Source organism: Euprymna scolopes, chromosome 4 (genome assembly GCF_053919585.1).
Source record: "Euprymna scolopes isolate OS-2025 chromosome 4, ASM5391958v1, whole genome shotgun sequence".
Taxonomy (NCBI): domain Eukaryota; kingdom Metazoa; phylum Mollusca; class Cephalopoda; order Sepiida; family Sepiolidae; genus Euprymna; species Euprymna scolopes.
This window is the reverse complement of record NC_136485.1, coordinates 106,896,146-106,917,770: the sequence shown is the minus strand read 5'-3', so window position 1 is coordinate 106,917,770 and position 21,625 is coordinate 106,896,146. Positions and strand designations below refer to the sequence as shown.

Here is a 21,625-nt window from a genome sequence, read left to right as displayed (position 1 = left end):
CGTTCCTCTTTGTCTATAATTTTTACTTCATTCCATAATGGTAGATGGTTTCCCTTTTCCTTCCAGATATGGTCAGCTATACTTGACTTTTCAGTCTCTCCACGTACCACGGCTTTTCGATGTTCTTCTAACTGTACTTTCAGTGGACGACACGTTTCAACTTTGTATAGTTTTCAACATTTACATGGGATTTCGTATACAAAGTTCTTAGTCATGACTTTTTCTGTAGGGGGCATGACTCTCACAAGCTGTTTCCGAAGAATTGAATCACTCCTAAATACTGTCCTGATCATATTCGTTGATGACAATTTTTACTTTTTTTTTAAATGTAATTAATATTCTCTGTTCATATTGAAGTTAAAGAGAGACAACTTATTATTATTAATTATAAGTCTCTATTCACTTATATTTCTATGAGGACAGAGTTAGACACACGGTGAGAAAAATCCAATATCCAAAAATGGTGTGCATTGGATTGGGGCAAAAATTGAAATTGCCTCAGTCTAAAAAGATTTCTCCATCATTAACCAAGGACAGAATAGATGAAGTGTCGTATCAGAACAGATACTACATGTTGCTCCTAGTGAAAATATCGAAGGAGTAACTTCCTACTTATTTGTCTCCTAACGAGGTCAGAGTTAGACACAAGGTTAGTTTTTGATGTGATGAAAATCTAGGTCCCTAAACCAGGGCACTAAGGATTGAAACAAATTAAAATTACCTCAGTTTAGAAGGATTTCTTTCTCACTGACCGAGGTAAAGCAATGTATCAGAACAATTACTACACTTCACTTCTAGCTAAGACATCAAAGAGTAGATCCATGCTTTTCTTCACACGAGAGCAGAGTTGAACACAAGATCGGTTTTTACTGGATCGGGACAAAAATAAAATTGCTGGACGAGAACAAAACAGATGAAGTGTAGTATCAGATCAAATATTGCGCATTGTTCCAAGACACACTCTGCTTTACCAAAGGAACATATGAATGTTTGCACATGTCTCTGTTGTATTAAAGCACCTCGTCTGCTGCAGGAATCGAACCATTTGTGATAGTGAACGAACAAAAGAGATATTTCATTAGATTTAACGAAACGTATTTTTTAGTTAAAAACGTTAAAAAAAAATGGAAATTCTGCTCTTTCTTTTCTTCATTTATTGCTTGATTTACTTTCTGTCATTCATTTATTTTTTGTTGGCGTTGTTTATGTTGATGATATAATCTGACCAGATGTTTCCAGCATTGATTTGATTTTAGATAACATTTATCCAGAATTTTTTCATCTAAGCATAAATACTAATACTAATAATAATAAAAAAAAAACATGAATAGTTTTTGTTATTGATTATCAATTTTTTTTTTTTTGCTAATGAATCACTACATATAAAGGCGCAAACCCACTCAAGAATAAGTGTCAAAAAGAAATAGATTGACAGTAAAATGAATAAAATTTGATAACTTATGAGGACAGTTTTTGACAAGTGTTTATTGATATTAGATTTGAAGTGTACCAAATTGGGACCTATTAGATTGAAGTTCCTATTCACTTGTCTATAAATGAGGTCAGAGTTAGACACAAGGTTAGTTTTTAATGTGATGAAAATCCAGTTCTCTAAACCGAAGAAGCCATCTTGTGGCAAAAAGTTCCACAGATGATCAAAGTATCAAAATGTAGTATCTGTTCTGATGCTACACTTCATCTTTTCTGTCCTCAGACAGTGAAGAAGAAATCCTTCTAGATGGAGGCAATTTTAATTTTATTGGAGAGCTGTATTTTCTTCACATTAGAAAACCGACCTTGTGCCTAACTCTGTTTCCGTTGGGAGGCAAGTAAATAGAAACTCACTCTGTAGAAATTCCGTCAGAGGTAAGGTATGCAAAGGAAGAAAGGAAAGTTCTTTGCAGTGGTGGTAGTAAAATGGGTTATTGCTATGAAAGTTTTACAAGGAGGAATCAGTGATTGGAGCTCAGTCGAGCACTTTTTATAAAAATAACGATGAGCTAATTATGAACGAGAACATACTACCTCCATGATTTAAATAAAAGGTTTAGTTTGAAATTTCGTGCAGATTCTCTGAGTTCAACAGAAAGATCCCTACATTTGATAGAAAGATTCTCGAATTTGACATGATATATCTGAGGAAGGTCGAGGGTTACGCCGACCAAATATTGTGAAAATAATACTCAAGATAAGAACAGTAATCTGAATAATACAAATAATACAAAAATCCCCTCCACCGTGCTAGAAGATTACTCACACCTGAGAGTATCCTGTACCTCTACAAAGCCACATCTTAGCTGGTGCATCTACCACTAATCTCTCCCTCTTGGATAGGGTCCAAAAAAGTGTCTTCAATCTAATAGGTCCCACTTTGTCAACGAAGCTCCAACTACTGTCCTATCGCTGTAATGTTGCATCCCTATTCCTGTTTTACAAGTATTTTAATGGAATGTGATCTGATGAACTCATTGCACTCGTGCCCTCTCGTTGTACATATCCCTGACAAACCCACTTAGCAACAAAATCACATCCCTTTATTGTTGAGGTCCCTAAATGACGGAAAGCTTTCTACTTTAATAGTTTCTTCCCTCGAACAGTTAGACTTTTGTATTCCCTTCCTGCCACCTGTTTTCCTAACTGTACTGATATGCAGAAGTTTAAATGTAACATAGACCAACAGCTTGTTAATCCTTCCTATACACGGTGCCAAATAGTAGCGCCTTACGTTCAAGTGGCAATATGCCTTATTAGTGTGGAACGTGAGTAAAAAAATACAAGCAAAGTAAAATAAAAACTAAAAACAATAAAATACTTTTTAATGTTAACACTAAATTTAGGTAATAATGGCCCCGTTCAGTGGCAGGCAAAGATTTGATGATGCTCGGGCCAACTTAATAGTATACTCCCAAAGACTCAAGTATAAGTCCTAGTACTGAGAAATAGTATAAGAAAGGGAGAGAGTTTGAATATGATTGAATTCCCTATCTCTTAATTTGAATGCCCAGATCTCGTCATCTTCTATGCACGCCAATGGCGCAAGTAAAAATGGCACACGTAAAAATGGCACAGGGGCATGAATATGAAAAAAAAAAAAATAAATAAAATGGCGCATGAAAAAAATATTGATGAAAATTTCACAAAGTGTTTATTAAAATCTAATGCGAAATACATAATGGGGAAAGTATCAAAACATTTGTCAAATTTAAAAGAAAATATCTACATTTTAAGGTAAAAAAATGTAAACAATAGCATTCTAATCCTAACTCTGATTTTTTCTAAATTTTCCACATGTTACAGGGCTTTACATTGCGAGCGAAACAATCGCATTTGCCAGTGATTTTATCAAGTGGAGACAAGAAATAATAACATGTTTATCTTTTAGCGATTGTGTTTTTTTTTTCACGGACAATCTTCCAAATCGCATTGCTGAGTGAAAAATGTCTTTTCAACGATTTTTTTTTTCATATAAAACAAGCAAAGTCACATTATTTAAACAACAAATAAGTTGAACAATATATTCTTTTTTTTATTATTATTTTAACAAAGGTTCTTTAAAAAAACATCTGAAGAAATTCGGTGCATATTTAGAATTACACTTATTTAAAAAAAAAAAGTAGAGAAAAATCTTTATGATGTAAGTTCTTGTCACAGAATGAAGACATCATATTCCAAAAATCGCGCGTGTTTGGCTAGTAACTTTTCTATTTGGCTAGTAAAGGAAAATATTTAATTGTCAAAAGTCAACTAAAGATAAATTTGTTCGTAAAGTATTGTGTTATGATTTCCCCTTACTTAGATAGCCAACAACTATAGCACATATACAGGATGGGGCAGAGCAACTTGCTTATTTGGAATATTAATTAAAACAAAAAAAAAAACAAGTTGCTCTGCCCCATCATGTATAACTAAAACTATTACGAAAGCTATTTGAAGACACAATACGTACTAGTTGAGGATTTGTCTGCAGCAATCAATCCAACAGAAATTAGGCTATTGCGGTTGTCTTTTATCTATAAGACTGTTACCACAGTTAGTTGTGGGTAGTCCTAGGAGGTTCACCCATTCAGGCCTTGTCTTCTCTCTTTGTGGAAAAAAAATTACTTTGTAGCTAACTGCATGAATCGCCCTCACTGGGGAATGCTGAGGGAATTTATAAAGAGCCAAAATTCACTTGTTGAACTGGCATTCTCCCCCCACCTTCATGCCTTGTGTCACGTCTTCCTGCGATAGGAGAATAGTAAATACCGAATCAGCACGTGGTCATGTGTTAAGATGCAACAATTGGGGTCATTTGAGAAAAAAAGATTTGGAACCACTGCTCTATGTCTTTGCTTTGGGACATTTTTTTTCTTGTTTATTCAATTATGCCATGTTTACCTGTAACATTATTACTGTGCATCGTTAACATTGTTTCCTTTAAATTTCTTCATCCGTCAATGAATCGACAGAATAAAAAAGAATTAAAAAAAAACAAAAAAAGCAAACAAACATAACACATTTTTCTCACAAAAGAGTGATCACATTCGGAACAGAAGCGTTATATATACAGCGATTGTATATTGAGTGAAAGTGTTGTGATACCTTTATAAAATTGACGTAACTTTCACAAAGTCCTATTTGTTAAGTAATAATTTGATTAAAAACAAGGCGGACTTTTGCTTTTGGCATCTTAACTGCTTATTAATGCTTTCAATAATTTAAATCCTATCATTCGAAAATGTTTATGGGATCTGAATTTCAACATTTTATAAGACGTCCTATCGATTTTTATTACAAAACTGATTTTTAATGGCATATATTTCTTCATTGAGTTATCTTTTTTACAAAAACGTAACTTATTTTTGCTTACAATAAGAGAAAAAGCAAAGAGGGTGGGTCAATAAATGACACAAAAATGAAAGTGAAAAGAATCTCGGGTAACGTCGGGTATATGTAGTTAATGCTTAATAATTGCATTGTACTCTGGTTGAGCAAACATGATTAATATATATATATATATATATATATATATATATATATATATATATATATATATATATATATATATATATGCTGGTTAGTTCCTATTTAAGGCAATTAAAACAAAGTGAAATATGTTTCGGTATGTAGAATATGTATTTCGCATAGAATACTATGAGGGGATTAAAAATAATAGAATGAATAAAATTTGATGACTTATCAGGACAGTTTATGACAAGTGTTTATTAATATTAGATTTGACCATGTCGTAGCCCCAGAGAAGCCATCTTGTGACAAAGAGTTCCCCAGATGATCAAAGTAGCAAAATGTGGTATCTGTTCTGATACACCTTATCTTTTCTGTCCTCGGACAGTGAAGAAAAATCCTTCTAGATGGAGTCAATTTTAATTTTATCTCAATTTGGGAGGGGGGGCTGTATTTTCTTCACATTAGAAAACCAAACTTGTGTCTAAATCTGTCTTCGTTGGGAGGTAAGTAAATAGAAACTCACCCTGTGGAAATTCAGTCAGAGGTAAGGTATGCAAAGGAAGAAAGGAAAGTTCTTTGCAGCGGTGGTAGTAAAATGAGTTACTGCTGTGAAAGTTTTACAAAGAAGAATCAGTGATTGGAGCTCAGTCGAGCACTTCCTGTGAAAATAACGATGAGCTAGCATTACTCCTAAACAACTTAGCAATATGCCTTGTTTGGAATTTAAAAAGAAAAAAAAGAAGTGGAAAACACCGAAATAAAAACTAAGCCAGAAAATATAGTCGCCATCTCTACAAACATACTGAGGAAAAGGACTAACTAAGGAAGAACGATAACTCACGTTTATAACACTGTTCTGTAATTAGAACATTATAAGTTTGAAAGGAAAGGAGTAAAATGCACCGACACTCCTTTCACGTTAAACAACTGAAGATTGAAATAGGAGTTAGCCATCGCATTTTACTGCGATTGGGATAATTTACTGAAATAAAAACTGCCTATAAAAATATCTCTAATTAATAGCTCAAATCAAGAACAGCCGTGCGCCGTCGTGCGGTGCGTGTGAAAGGTAGCGGCAGTTTCAGATATAGTATGTTAGTCACACACACACACACACACACTGTTTTAAAATGCCCTATAAGACATCAGGTGTGCTGTTAAAAGGTGCATAAAACTGGGAATTCGCGGTTTTCTTTAACAACAGCTAAAATGCTTTTATTTAATCCGTGTACAGTTCCATCTTTTTTTGTTCTTCGCTCTTTCTCACCCAATCGTCATTAGGATTTCTACTCGCATCGTTGAAATCACGATATGTAAGCCATCTCTTCTTCTTCTTCTGACTCTCTATCTTTCTTCAGTAAATACACACACAGACTGTCATTCTCTTTTTTTCCCTGCCACCCACACACGCAATCACCGTGTTATAAGATCACCGAAGAACGAAGAATACAATGACCACTTGCAAGAACTGTACAACAGCAGCAGCATCAATAATAACAAGCACCGGGCTACTACACTAACATCAGGAATAATAACAGAAGAAAAAAAAAAGGGTAAGTGACTCTAAAAAATACTTCGCTAATTTTCACATCCGAATTTAACGTTAAACCGTTTTCGCTTTCGATGTATTGAAAAGATATTCTTTTGTCACTTTAATTCGAACTGGTGCTGACTGCTGCTACGGCGTACAAACGCAAACAAAATAAAGGATTCTTCAGAAGTTCGGCATATGTTACGTTCAGTGTATTCGAAAAACTGTTTTTTTTCTTTCATACCGTTTACAAGTCGATAAATTTTAATTATTGCCTGAAATACACCATAATCATTTCTTCTAGTTCTAAAAAAATGAATTATATTGCTTATGCTTCATCTGCCTCCCCGCGAGAGCTGGAAGTGACAAGGTCGAGCTTTCCATATGGGTCTGGCTATTGGCCATTTCTGAACACTACGAAGATGATCATGCTTAAGGTTTGGTCTTATGGCTTAGAGTAAAATGTAGTATCTGTTCTGATACTGTACTTCATTTGTTCTGTCTTCGGACAGCGAAGAAGATTTTTTTCAAGATTTACGCAATTTTTTATCTTTTTCTCAATTCAAAATATTTTTCCACAATTGAAAATGACCTTGTGTCTAAATTTCCCCTCGTGAAGACGCAAATAAATAGGATGACTGGTAACAAATTACCTATAAATTTCTCTGGTCGGACTCCTCGACATTCTTCGGTGAGGATATACCTGGCGATAAAACGTACAGGAAAATGTAATGCTTGGGAGGATAGCCTCATGATAATCGAACTGAACGGATACTAAACTTTCCGGACACTGGATAAAAGGAATTATGTATTAATTTTTACTTTCACGTTTTCGGTATTTACTTTAAATATTTATATTAAAAGATGTGCAATGGACGATTTTTTATTCTTAAGTTAAAAAAAAACTAGAAGCTTTTACTTTCGTTCAAAATAATTATAATTGTAGAGAAAACTTTTCAGCTTTCTTGGCTACAAACAAAGTGATACATTTCATATTTTTGTCAGCAAAACGCAAATCCTTCAAAACTGAGGCAATTTAAATGTTTTTAATCTCAATACAGAGTATCTTTTGAGGAGCTGGATCTTTTCCAGATTTAAAAAAAAAAAAAAGACCGTATGTCAAACCCTGCCAGTGTGGAGAGACAAGTAGAGTCTGTAGAGTTTATAATTAACTTAGCAATTAATTTTCTAGAGTGGAAAATAATTTATATATATTTAAATTACTAAAATATAACGCTTAAGGTTGTCAATATTAGAAAAAAGTATGTGGCTCATCATCTCGGGTTTAATCTTCATGAGAAACCCGTACAACTAAAAATAGTATTTCCAATCCGTTTTCATTCATGGAAATTAAAATTGAACGAAACATTATAAAGCAGTTAAATCTGTGTGTATAATTTCCCTATCTTTTAAGTTTTTTATCGTAATATTTTAGTGGAAGTGTCCGCATGCATTCGCATGCAACATGCGCGCACCTTGTCAATATGCTAACAACCTGGGACGATTTACTAATTCGGATTGTATTAACGAAATAAAATTATTTTCAAGTAAAAGTCAGCAACTGTGTTCACACGAAATTGAACGTTTGCTGAATATTGCAAACTGCGACAAAAACAAAAGCAGGTGACTATTTTTATTTATTTATTTTTGAAAGGCAAGTCTCAAAACAAAACATATGTTGCAGTGTTGCACTGTTGCAGTTATCACACAAAAAAATACATATGAAAATAAAAAGGCAGCTTCCATGCCTTTCCGTTTTTAAAGCACTTGTTGCAAAAAATATGACTTGTAAAAAAAAAAAATATCGCTTGTAAAAAAAAAAATATCGCTTGTAAAAAAAAAAATATCGCTTGTAAAAAGAAAAACACTTGTTGCAAAAAATATGACTTGTAAAAAAAAATATGACTTGTAAAAAAAAAATATGACTTGTAAAAAAAAAATATGACTTGTAAAAAAAAAATATGACTTGTAAAAAAAAATATGACTTGTAAAAAAAAATATGACTTGTAAAAAAAAATATGACTTGTAAAAAAAAAAATATGACTTGTAAAAAAAAAATATGACTTGTAAAAAAAAAATATGACTTGTAAAAAAAAATATGACTTGTAAAAAAAAATATGACTTGTAAAAAAAAATATGACTTGTAAAAAAAAAATATGACTTGTAAAAAAAAATCACTTGTAAAAAAGAAAATATGACTTGTAAAAAAAAAATCACTTGTAAAAAAAAACACGTGGAATAATAATATCACGACGAACAAAAAAATTCGAATTCAAAAGGAATTCATTTGTATCGATTTTTATTTATTGAATCTTTTTTAGTTTATTTTTTTTAGTTTCTTACATGAATGAACAAAAATAACCATCCTTATTTACTTGCCTTCCCACGAGGACAGAGTTAGATACAAGGTTGATTTTTAATGTGCGGAAAATACAGCTACCTCAAAAGAGGCATTGGGATAAAAATAAAAAATAACTTAGTCTAGAAGGATTTCTTTAGTACCCGAGGACAGAAAAGGTTAAGTGTAGTATCGAAATCGATACTACACTTTGCTGTAGATAAAGGAAAGCTGTCCCTATTTGCTTGCATCCCCGCGAGGGTAGAGTGAGACACAAAGTCGGATTTTAAGGCGAGGAAAATCCAACTCCTCATTAACGGGAATTCTGGTTGGGATAAAAATTAAAATTGCCTCAGTCTAAAAGAAATTCTTCACTGACCGAAGAGACAAAAATGATGAAGTGTAAGTGTCAAAACCGATAACTTTGTTGTATAAAAGTCAAACAACTTTAATTGTTATTTTATCGCTTCATTATTTGATTTCAATTGATTTTTTAATCTTTGTTTTCGTTTATTTAAAAAAATAAATAAATAAACGATTATTCTATTGAGGGAATTTTATACAGCAGTGAGCAGGCAAGTAAACAGTGACTAATTTGAAAATTATATTAAAAATGTGTTGAATTTTTAACATGATATTTTTCGTACAGATGGAGCGGGGAAAGCAGCAGCGTTTGCTCCATTTGCACCTTAAAATAACCTGTTGAAAAATTAAACACATTTTCCACATAAGGAGAATAGTTATCGTGACCACAGAACAGATACTACCTCGCCATCCAAAAAAAGAAGGTGGTAATAATTCGTAAGAGAACAGGTAGTACACTAGTACAGTACAGTATCCAACTCTCTGAACTGAACATCGAAAGATAGTAATAGTATTTGTCGACTGATCTAATAAAGAACAAAAAATGTTTATCAACATTAATACTAATTAATTAATAATTATTATCTATATTTAATTATTAACTTAATTAGTTTTCAAGTTATTTCAACTGCTGTATTAATGAAACTATAAAGCAAGATTCCGTGTCTATGCGAGCATCATCTGTGTGATTCTCGCATGCATGTAACTTCGATAAATACACATTGTTTTGTTTTTTTTTAAATCTATATTATAGTTTTCTCTGTCTGTCTGTCCGTTCCACTTTTTCTCAGAATATACTGGATCGATCTGGCTGAAATTTTATATGGGCCTTTGTTATGATAAGGTGCAGCGAACTAAGTATTACATGTCCGTCCGATGCACAGTAACGGATCAAAATACCACCCCAATGCCACATTCACTCTAGAAGTTTGGTATAAAGCACGCACTAACAGGCTATAATTTTTGCCCGTTTTTAATGGGTTAAAAAAAAGTCTAGTTATTTACCATTAAACAAATATTTATTGAAAAGACGAAAATAAGGAAAAACAGCCATTATTTTTTTTAATCCTGTTTAAAAATAAACTAAAAAAATGTAAACATAACTACATTTTTGTCTCGGTCTTTAAACCGGCAATATATCTTCCAGCCGTGGAATGCTGAGTAAATAGAGAAACTTTAAATGTTCATATGGATTTTGTTTTTAATTACTTTTAGCTTTGCTTTAGATTCGTTGGAAGTCCGGCCTTTCGGATAATATATATGATTATTTACTATAATAATTATTAAATACCTACAGACACTAAGTGTTTCATCTTTTCGGGAATCATCAGTGCAGGGTGTCACGATAAACACCAGTCGATAATCCGAACCTGGCAACAGAAGCCATCTCTAGCTTTATTAGCAAGGACCTAATCCAATCGGCCACCGTTAATTGTGAGAAATACTATTGAAGTTTAAACATTTTTAAATGTTTTTAACGTCTGTCAGAGTGATATAATCATATGATGATCTGCTCATATATATATATATATATATATATATATATATATATATATATATATATACTAGCAAAAGTACCCGTCGTTGACTGGGTTCAAAAACAGCCTACAGAAAATGGACTCTGATTTATGAAAGTATGATAGGTTATGAAAAGGAAGGGTTGTAAAGAGATAGCTTCGAATTTGGGGGTATCAAAACCAAAGCAAAATATGATGAAAGTAAAAATAAAATAGATAAACCCCATAATTTATTATACCATACCTGTTCATACTGAAACACTTATCACAATATTTTGTGGATCTATATTAAAAAAAACCTTGTTAAACTTTGTGACATATTTCCATTCTATAGAGGTCAGGCGCGAACGAACACTCCATAATTTTATTATACCATATTTGTTCAAACTGAAACATAATCATCAAAGTATACTTACGCAGATAGATATGAAAAGTCTTTATTAAAATTTGTGCCTATTTCCATTCTATGGAGGCCAGGCACGAACGCAAACCCCACAATTTTATTATACTATCCCTATTTAAGTTAAAACATACTTATCAAAGTATTATGTACATATCAAAAACACTTGTAAACGTTTTTTTTTAATTTTAAAATTTTTTATTTCCATACTTTGTGGACCAGGCGCGAACGCAGACCCCACAATTTTAATGAACCACTGTTTTGCCAGATCAAACATACCCATTCCTGTGTCTCGATACATCTATCATTATATGCAATCAGTTTTTTAAAATAGTCAACCATATAGGAGCCTATTCGTGACCACACACACACACACACACAGATATATATATATATATATATATATATATATATATATATATATATAGAGAGAGAGAGAGAGAGAGAGAGAGATATTATTTATTTATTCGAGGGTAAACAGTTACATTTGGTCGATGCAAACAGCCATCTGTTTCAGTCAATGAGACTTTGTCAGGCGACCCTGAATCATTCGACGCTAGTCTTTTCTTTTTTTCTATGGCGTCGAATGGTTCAAGGTCGCCTGACGAAGTCTCATTGACTGAAACAATAATAAAGAAAATATTTTTCTCTTGTTATCAATCACTAACAACCTCGTTGTATTCATTAGTCCCCACTTTTGAACATTTCAAACCTGAATTTAATAAGCCTGAAGAATCCTAGAGTGGATGAAACGCAGAATATTCAGTGTAGCTTAATCGCCATATATTTTATAAATTACTAACTAGCTCTACCTACGTATTGAGTACTTTTGAAAGAAATACTTAAAGTTTACGCATAAATCTATACTTTCGTATATTAATTTTATGTAAGTAAATGAAGTAGTTATATATATATATATATATATATATATATATATTTATTTCTGTGGAAATAAGATTTTTTCAATTATACTTCACCTTCACCTTTTTTTTATCCAAATAAAAAAAACAAAGTTCTATCAATAGTTCAACTATAGCAGAAGTAAGGATATGAACAGCATATTTATGCTAACATATGGTAAGAGAATTTTGAATTCATGAGAAATCAAATAAGTGGAAAAAAAAGCTTTCTAGAATGGATTCTAAAATTGAAAGGCCGATTGCAACAACCTAGTAATTTCCTGTAGAGATTGCTAGTTGTTTTTTTTTTCTTTACACAGTGGTCACCACTTATCAAGGCCCGGAAGCCACTCAGGGATAAGGGTTTTGTTTTTATATATGAGCACTGATTATGGCATAAGAAAAATATATACGGTGAACATTATATGTCTTAGTATGGGCCAAAATAATTGTTTGCTCTAATAGATAATAAAGAATGAGTTTTTAATGAATTCATAACGAGTTTTTTTGTCTATATCAAAGCAATTAATACAATAAAAATGTATAAAGATATTTTTTCAATGAAATTATATATCTCTAGCCATACAAAGTTGGTTATATGTATTTATATGTATAGAAATCACTCCTAAACTAATTAACCAATCATTATGAATTTTGAAACACAGCTCCTAGGAAACTGAGCTACACAAGGTGAAGGAAGTTCTTCATGAAAATTCAAATACATCAAAAAGTATTCAACATCAATTAATAATTATTCCTCAAACTCCATTTTCTTTTGAGTATTTTAAAGAGTTCCAATATTTCAGATTTGCCTTGAATTTAATCCATATTCATTCGACATCAATTAAGATTTCAGGAATTTCCATTTCTTAAGCTTTTAATTTTAGACATTTTTAAAAACTCTACATCATGATTAAAATTGAAATAAAATTCTAAAGTTCAATATATTTATATCTTAATTTTAATCTTCATAATGGGACAGAAAAGTGATGAAAATATATATATATATATATATATATATAGTCATCCACATACAGTACTGTTTCGCAGCTCATCAGTGCGGCTAGACAGGCAACTATCTCAAGCCAGGATTGAAACCCGACCGTCTGTACAATAGTCAAGGCTCTTAACCATTACGCTATTGGCGGCTGCTGAGCGAGTAGTGAGTTTAACGATATATATATATATATATATATATATATATATATATATATATATATATCGTTTGAGACCCGACGTTGCACGGAATTGAATGATGATCAACGAATGTTTCACTCACTCATATTTTTATTGTCATCGAAATTGGTGAGATTGTCCATTTTTCAATCAAATCGATTGATTACCTGCTCTAGATGGAGATCCATCACGATGCACCAAGAGGAATCTTTACACGCCTCTGTAGTGACTTAATCCAGAATACATTGTCATCTACATTGCACTGTAGAGAACCTACTGTTGATTTTATAAAATTATTTTTTATATATAATGGCTTGAATTAACGTTTAAAATGCAAAAGTCAAGTATCATGTTTCAATTGTGCTCTAAACGGAAACATTCATTTCAAACGCGCCCCTATCATATCAAAGAACATACTGTTGATTTTATATGCCTGGTCTTTCTATAATGGCTTGAATTTAAGTTTAAAATGAAAAAGTCAAGTATCATAGTGTTGGATTAGTGGGGTTAGGGTTATAGCATATATACATGTGTCTTCTAGTGGTTAGATTGCATGAGAGTGTATATACGTTTGTATATAGGTATAACAGTCATCTATATGACGAGCTTCGGTCTTTTTTGACAGAAAACTGTAATGGAAATTATTCCCAAGAAATGACCGAGCCTCGGGTTTTATTTTTGATAACTTTTTATTCCAGTCTTTTTCTCCCTTTTGGAAAGTTGAAATGTTGATTCTGACTATCGCCACTTTTGACTCCCTTACTTGAAGGTGTTAGCTGTGGTCAAAATCGCTTGTTACTTTTTTCATCGGATTTTTTCGATTATCGATACTTATCGAAGATATTCCAATATAAAATCGAATAAGAACACTGTCAGATACATAAAGTATACATGTGTGAAATTTCATAAAAATCGGTCCAGACGTTTCGGAGTCCATATGGAACAAACTCCCAGACACACAAAGACATAATCAAAGTTCCTTATATATATATATTTTTCAAAACATATATATATATATATATATATATATATATACTAACATATATCTCCAAAGCAGAAATAACGTTTATATATATATATATATATATATATATAAACAAAAGGAAATTACAATGAGATAATATTTTAAAATTACTTAGATACAGTAAATGAACTGGAACATAGGCAAGGCTGTCTAAGACGCTGAACAACCCCTCTCTCTTGGATGAGAATATAATGTGCTGGGGGATAATGAATAAATAAGAAACACATATGTTAATAAAAAGAATCGGGTTGCATTATGATAATACAACGTTGCCAGTGCAGCTTTTACTACTGGACTCGGTTTCCATTCTAGTGTGGGATGATGTGGCACAAGACCAAAAGGTGGGGGAAATAAGCCAGTTCAACAAGTGTACTCTGATCCCTTAAAAATTGCCTGTCTGTCGGCATTTTCCAGGCATCTAACAATAACTATTAATAACTTCTTTTCAAAGAGGAAGGGCAAAACCTGGAAGAGGAAACCTCCTAGGACTACTCAGAACTAATACGATTAAATAAAAGGATGGTGGTTAAGTGGTTAACAACACAGACTTAAAACCTGTGTGTGCTAAATTCGTATCCATTTCGTTCCACAGAAACATTTTCATCAAACTCACATCTGATGTTGTGTCTAATCTCCTATGTAAATAAAATAAAAGGGCATCGCAATGACTCTCTCTCTCTGACTGATTGTCAATAATGAATCCTGGACTGGTATGAACCAATTCAGTAATTAGTGTTCACTGCTTAATTCTCTGAATGGATTACATTCAAAATACTATATACTTATTGGAAGAGTCCATTGTGCATCTTAAATGGGTTGCTACCAGAACATAATGCTTGGGAGGGTGTGCCTCTTAGAAATGAGTCGGACCATATTTCATTGCAGCAAAAAAATACAATGACGCTAATGCAATAAAGCCAACAGAGTAAGGGCCATTGTTGAGAGGACTTTTCCCTGTTGACTAAGGCATGGCTTTGGTCCTGTGCAGTTCTATAGGGTCCACTCTTCTAGACTTTTGCCTTCTCCCTTATTTCTAATCATCTGAGGCACCTCTACCGGGGAATACCAACGGGGTTGTCCAGGCATTTTTTTGCAGCCCAGCGTTCTCTTTCTATAGGGTGCTGGTCCTTCAATCACTTTCCGACCCTTCTGTCACATCTTCCTGTCGTGGGAGGAAGATAAATATAGATCGTCAGTCCAAAGCAGAAATAACGTTAACCGAAACATATGTTTTTGTTTTGTATCTCAATTTAAATGCTAATATAGCAAATTGTTTAAAAAATATCTGTTTTTTTTTTGTTTGTTTTTTTACTATTATCAACTTTAATCAATATGGAAATAAGTTATATTAAAATGCAGATGAAACAACAATAAAAATACTTCGATTTTAAAGAATACTAGAAGGATGCTCGGCGTTGCCCGGTCATAAGATACACTTAAATATGATATTTTAAATCATTATTACAGAGCCAATTATCTGTTGATTATTATATTGTACCCAATATAGAGTAGTGTCCACCCCCCGGCATAACCCGATTGCAAAATACGTTTAAATATATTTTAATTCGTGCATATTTCACATTTATCATTATAGAGTCAATACTCCACTGATTATTATATTGTACCCAATATATAGTAGAGATTTCAAAAGTTTAAAAGAATAATTTGGATGCCATCAGCTAGTGTTGAAACCAAAACATATAGCATTCCGGCCTTAGTCGTTAAGTTTGAAAAGTTTGCTAGAAATGACCTCATGACGTTAAAATTTGAGATGGTAACAAATTTAGACTTTTAGTATAATAGATTATTCAGTTTGTTTTTGTAAATTTTATTTATAGTTTTTCTCTAAACATAGATTGCAGTTTCTACTAATTTGTATTGTGTGGCAGGGCTAATTTTAAGTTTTCCCAATTGATATTAAAGCTAATATATTTTTTGTTCTCGTGTAGATTTAGAGAGTATTTCTTTATTTTTCACTTCTCAATATCATCATATTATGAATATAACTAAATTTGAAATTATTTTCGGTGGCAACTTTTTGTTCATTCTTGATTTTATGATTTACTGTTTCCTTGTATTCAATTCCAACATTATAATATCTTTCAAAAAAAAAAAAAAATGTTTCATCAACTTTATTAATATCAGCATTGGATTATAGATTCGATTAAATAAAACGTGTGGTTCCTTTGCAACCATTATTACTTAAATGACGCCATCATTAAAAGTAAATTCGTATGACTCAGCATCGTACAACAGTTTTTACCGGCTCGATTCTGTTGTTGGTATTGGTCCCCCCCCCCTCAATTCTTTTCAGAATTAGGTATTTATAGGAGAGACCATGTAAAGGTTGCTAACATCTGTAAATGAAAATGATACTACGAAACTAACTGGCTTCGAATTTGGCAGACCGAGGTTATCAATAATAACTTTTGTTCGATTTTAAAGAAGAAAAAGCTAATGGGTGTATTTTTCTGATATATTTGTATAAAAAAAAAAAAAAAAAAAAAAAAAAAAACAGTGTAATATTTACCAGACATGTTTAGCTTTTCTGGGCGCGGTGGAGAGAAATAGGGGTAGCTTTTCCTTCGGTGTCACCGATACTATTAATTCTGAAATTAGAATTATTAAAAATCATAAAATCGTTTGAAGCCATACAATGTACTTTTTATTAAAAATAAAAATGGTATAAATTTATGTATTAACTTTGATGAGGGTATATATTGCCGAAAAATTTATGATAAAAAAGAAACAATGAATTGAATTGTTTTTAAATGGTTTTATTATATTATAATAATTTCAAATTTCTATATATCAACAATGTTTATAAACAAGAACATAAAATTTTGACTTTAATTCTATCTTTTAGTGGATTTTAAGCACCAACTAACAATGCTATGTAGAGGCAAGGCTTTTAATCATATCAAAGTTATCTCCCTTTATCATAATATTTCTCAGTACTAGCACCTATACTTTAGTCTTTGGGATATCAAAGAAAAAAATTAATGCTGCACATCACAACACCTCTGTACAACACTGCGAACTAATATTTTTTCCCCAAAAAAACATGTCATTTTTTTTTTTACATGTGTAGATTATTTTGTCATTTTGGTGAATAAATCAGTTTCTCATAGTAAATCCAGCTTGGTCATACAGAATTTTAGGAAAAACGATTAACCCAATTTTGAGAAGACCAGAAAACAAAAACAATAATAGATAGTGACCAAAACATAAGTTTTTTACTGTTATTATCATAGAACAAAGAAAAGATAAAAGTAATGCTTTTATTTATTCATTTTTTTTTCATTAATAAGTAGCCACTTATAAAGGTAAAAAACACTCAGAAATAAATGTAAATGAGATGAATTGACAGTTGAATGATAATGAATATTATCAGGGGATTGAAAATATCAACATATCATCTACTCAAACCAGCAGCTCATCCAGAATTTAGCAATTCTTTCTCCTTTATTAGAAACATTGCTAATGAAGTGTGAGAATTAAAGGATAAAATATGGATGGGGTACAAAACCGGCGAAAGTAAATCCAAGTTTTTAAGAGATGTGTGATTCTACTGATAGTCAGTTTCAATCATTTACAAATCTTTGGGTTTGATTTTTTTCTCTTAAATCTTTTATATATATATATATATATATATATATATATATATATATATATATATATATATATATAATCTTTTCGGTTAATATTTTCATTAAAAACACAATTCGTCTTTGATATAAAGCCTGAAATTGTCTAAGAATATGACAAGAAATTGCCAAAAACTGTCCCAAACAGCTGGGAAAATTTTACACTAATTAATTACCTTTCTGTTTCTTCATTGTAAATTATCACAGCTGTTTTCGGACATTTGGTCACATTTTAAAACAATTATAATTTTTAAATGCAAATATACATAATAAAAAGACAAAAACGTACTGTGATGATATGAAATATTTACAGAATAGAAAAAAATTAACAGAAACAACATCAATAATAGTGTCAGGAATATTATCTTTACATACTTTCTCAGATATTATTAAAAGAGGGTTCATCATCATCATCATCATCATCATCATCATCAATAATAATGTCATTATGATTTTCCCACTGAACGTTTATCATTAAAAGTGTTACCAAAAAAATGAAGGAAATATTTATTGCATCGTTTTCTCTTTCAGAATGAAATCCGAACACAGTTTATTTTCATACATAGAAAACTTTTAAAAAACTTCAATTTTATCCATACCATATGTTTCTTAAACAGATTAGATTTTCTAATAACAAATCTTTTACGCAATCGTTGATTAAAAAAAGGTATTCCGTGTGGTTTTTTTAAATTTGATTTTCTTCCTGAAAAAATAAATCTTGTGACAAAAGACAAGAAGTTTCATGTAACGTTTCGACAAATTGAGAAAAATTCATTATTGTTTTTTTTTTCGTTTAGTTATTTAGGTTTATGTAGGCATTTAATTTGTGTATATTTATTTCACAAAACGATTTCGTCACTTTATTTTTTTTTCTAGTTATTTCATAAATCTATTTCGTCATTTAACTCGAAAAAATGAAGCGATGACGACATAAATTTATGAAATAATTGAAATAACTTATATTCTAAAACTATGTCGTCACTTAATTTGTTTCTAGTTAATTTTGTCATTTAATTAGAAAAAATGAAGTGATGACGACATAAATTTATGAAATAACTGAAATAACTTATATCCTAAAACTATGTCGTCACTTAATTTGTTTCTAGTTTTTTATAAATTATGTTGGCAGTTAATTTAATAATTTAAGTATTGACTTAAGAAAAAAAGAAACAACAGAATGAAGCCTGAAAAAAATCATATCATGATGATTTATATAAATTTACGTGTTTTTTAATATTATGAGAATAAAAAAAGTAATAACTGTTTATAAAATTATGTTTCTCCAACACTAAGTAGATTTATCAATCCCATTCTGTGTTTCATACCATTTTATGCAGATAAGCTGTATTTACAATTTGTCACCTAGATACGAAAGTCAGTTAATTGCTGTCATTGGCAAAAGGGATGGTCTACACAGAAATGCTCTTACAGTAATTGTTTAACTTGATTACTTAAACTTTATTATTTACGACTAGCAGGACCCGTTAACCGGCGTTGCCCGGTGGAAGCTTACCCCCCTCTCCTCGCAAAAAGTAAACTATGATTGTTGTTGGTGGCTGGTGCCTTCCCTGAAAAAATGTGGACACTGGTGGCCGTGGCTGAAATGATATAATCTGGCTTTCACTGGCAATTAGTGTTGGTTTAGGTCGATAATCTGCAGGTCCTGTTTGAATCTAGAAAAAGCAATTAAGAGATCGAAATCAGTGGTAGCAGTCTTCCTCTTCGTTTCAACTCTTCCACCAATAGTATTAAATTAAATTCCAGTTTTTTGTCGTCTTTTTTGAACATGTACATTACGACTTTTTCACTTTGTGAAAGGATCTCCCGCTTAGGTTAGCAATTGACCTCTGGTTTTTGTTGTGATCGTCTATTCTGCCGGAAAGGTCCTCACATGGGTCTCAGCGTCTCAGCTCCTTGTTGATTTTTGCTGAAATCAAAAAGCTTCGCATGCACGCCAGAAAAGAAAGACAGACTCAAGTTTTCTAACTATGAAAAAGTTGCTTCATGAAAGTTCAAGTTTTTACATATATACAACGTTCAGTTCGATTACACCAGAAATTATCAAGATTTTCCCAAAATCTTATTCTTTGTTCTCACGATGGCAGTCAGGATGGATGGAGAGGAGGGTGGTGTCCTCCGGGAGCATGTGTTTCTTTCAAGATTTGGCTTCAATCTGTCTCTTTCGACCAGAGTATGCGCTCTTATACTAAGGTGGCGGGGTGGGTCTAACGATTCGCTAAACCAATCAAGGCCAGACACGTTTCTGGGGAATCCCCAGATCCATTTTGTGTGTGTGCATTTCAGCAATTCGTCCGCAGTTTCACAAATCTGGGACCAAAAAATGAAATCTTTTTCACACGACCTCAAGGTGACCCCTTATCATGTCTGAGCAGGTGACCCTTAGACCAACAAGTACATGATCTCGTTTCTACATTATTCTGGCATTTCCTGTCATTGTTTTTAACAATAAAATTATCTCTCTGTTTTTTTCTTACAAAGCACAATAAACGTCCCTTTTTATAGGTAACCCGCCGCTGTCCGGGATTCAATTAACGTTTAACGGACAATCTCAGCATATTTACCCGGTCTTACTCAGGGTTTTAGAGGATTTTAACCTCCCCAATGGGAAGCAGTATCGCTCCTCAAGAGGTCACGTCATAACTTCACTTCTTTCAGTATTGTCAAGAAGAATGGCGTTTAGAATAGACATCTTAAACTTCCCATATTAAGAACGGCTTTCAGAATAGGCACCTCCAACCTCCCCATCTTAAGAACAGCGTTCTGAATAGACACCCTCAACATACCCATATAAAGAATGGCTTTCGGAGTAAAGAGCCCCCATTTTGGAGGTGAGGGGAGGGCGAATAATTCCCCCAAATTTAACTGTGATAATCATTGCCAGCATACCCACCCGTGAATGATAAAAAAAATTGGGGGGGGGGGAGCAGTGTCGGTAGGAAAGAAGTAGATTTGTCTATCAGGTGTGCGTACAAACCTGGCCGTCAGTGAATTACAGGTGCATAGTACAGTTACGGAGGGTATAGTTGAAAAATGTCGAATTAGATCAAGTGACAACTGGTAGTGGTGACAACACTAAATATTGAGACAGAAAAATAGGAACTTCTTCCTCTATAGATGTGGCGATTATCATGGTGTTGCTCATCGGATGTACTGTAGCATTTTATTACCACGAGTGAATGTGACAGAAATGGTGGGCATAAGCTACATAAGATAGTGGCTATCGGGATAGATGTATTGAATTTGTATGTGGCATCTGTTGCTGCAAACCTGCGATACTTTAGTCCAGAGGGGAATTTCTGCAATTAAAATATTGTATATGGAGATTACAGAAACAAAAGAAGAAACATTAAAAAAATTGTGTGAAATTAAAAAAAAAAAAAAAAATCTACCCAGCTGTTTCGGAATCTAAAGAGAACAAACTCTTACACACACACACACACACACACACACACACACACACACACACACACACTTTCTATATATAAGTAGAAATTGAAAAAAAAAAAACAACGCCAACAATAAAATCAAGTCAAAAAAGTTTTAATATTTTGATTCACACAAAAATTCATCTAAACTGTTGGAAGGCCATTTTTCATATACAACGTTTGATAGCATGTGCTCATCAACCACCAACAAGATATGGTAACACGGTTTTGATCGTAAAAGTGGTACTGCCATTCATGGCCACCAAAACTGTATCTGCATAAACCTTTTGATGTTTAAAATCTTAAACCTTTTAAGGTTTAAGATTTTAAACATCAA

At 32.4% G+C, this 21,625-nt stretch overlaps 1 protein-coding gene across 1 annotated transcript in view; it reads left to right on the top strand.

Annotated features, from left to right (window-relative positions):
* Positions 1-5,816: 5,816 nt before the first annotated feature.
* LOC145269257 (cationic amino acid transporter 4-like) overlaps positions 5,817-21,625 on the top strand; it is a 196,884-nt gene continuing 181,075 nt past the window's right edge. Inside the window, exon 1 of the mRNA XM_080124891.1 lies at positions 5,817-6,500. The gene's annotated coding sequence lies outside the window, so the exon portion shown is untranslated. The remainder of the gene's footprint in view (positions 6,501-21,625) is intronic.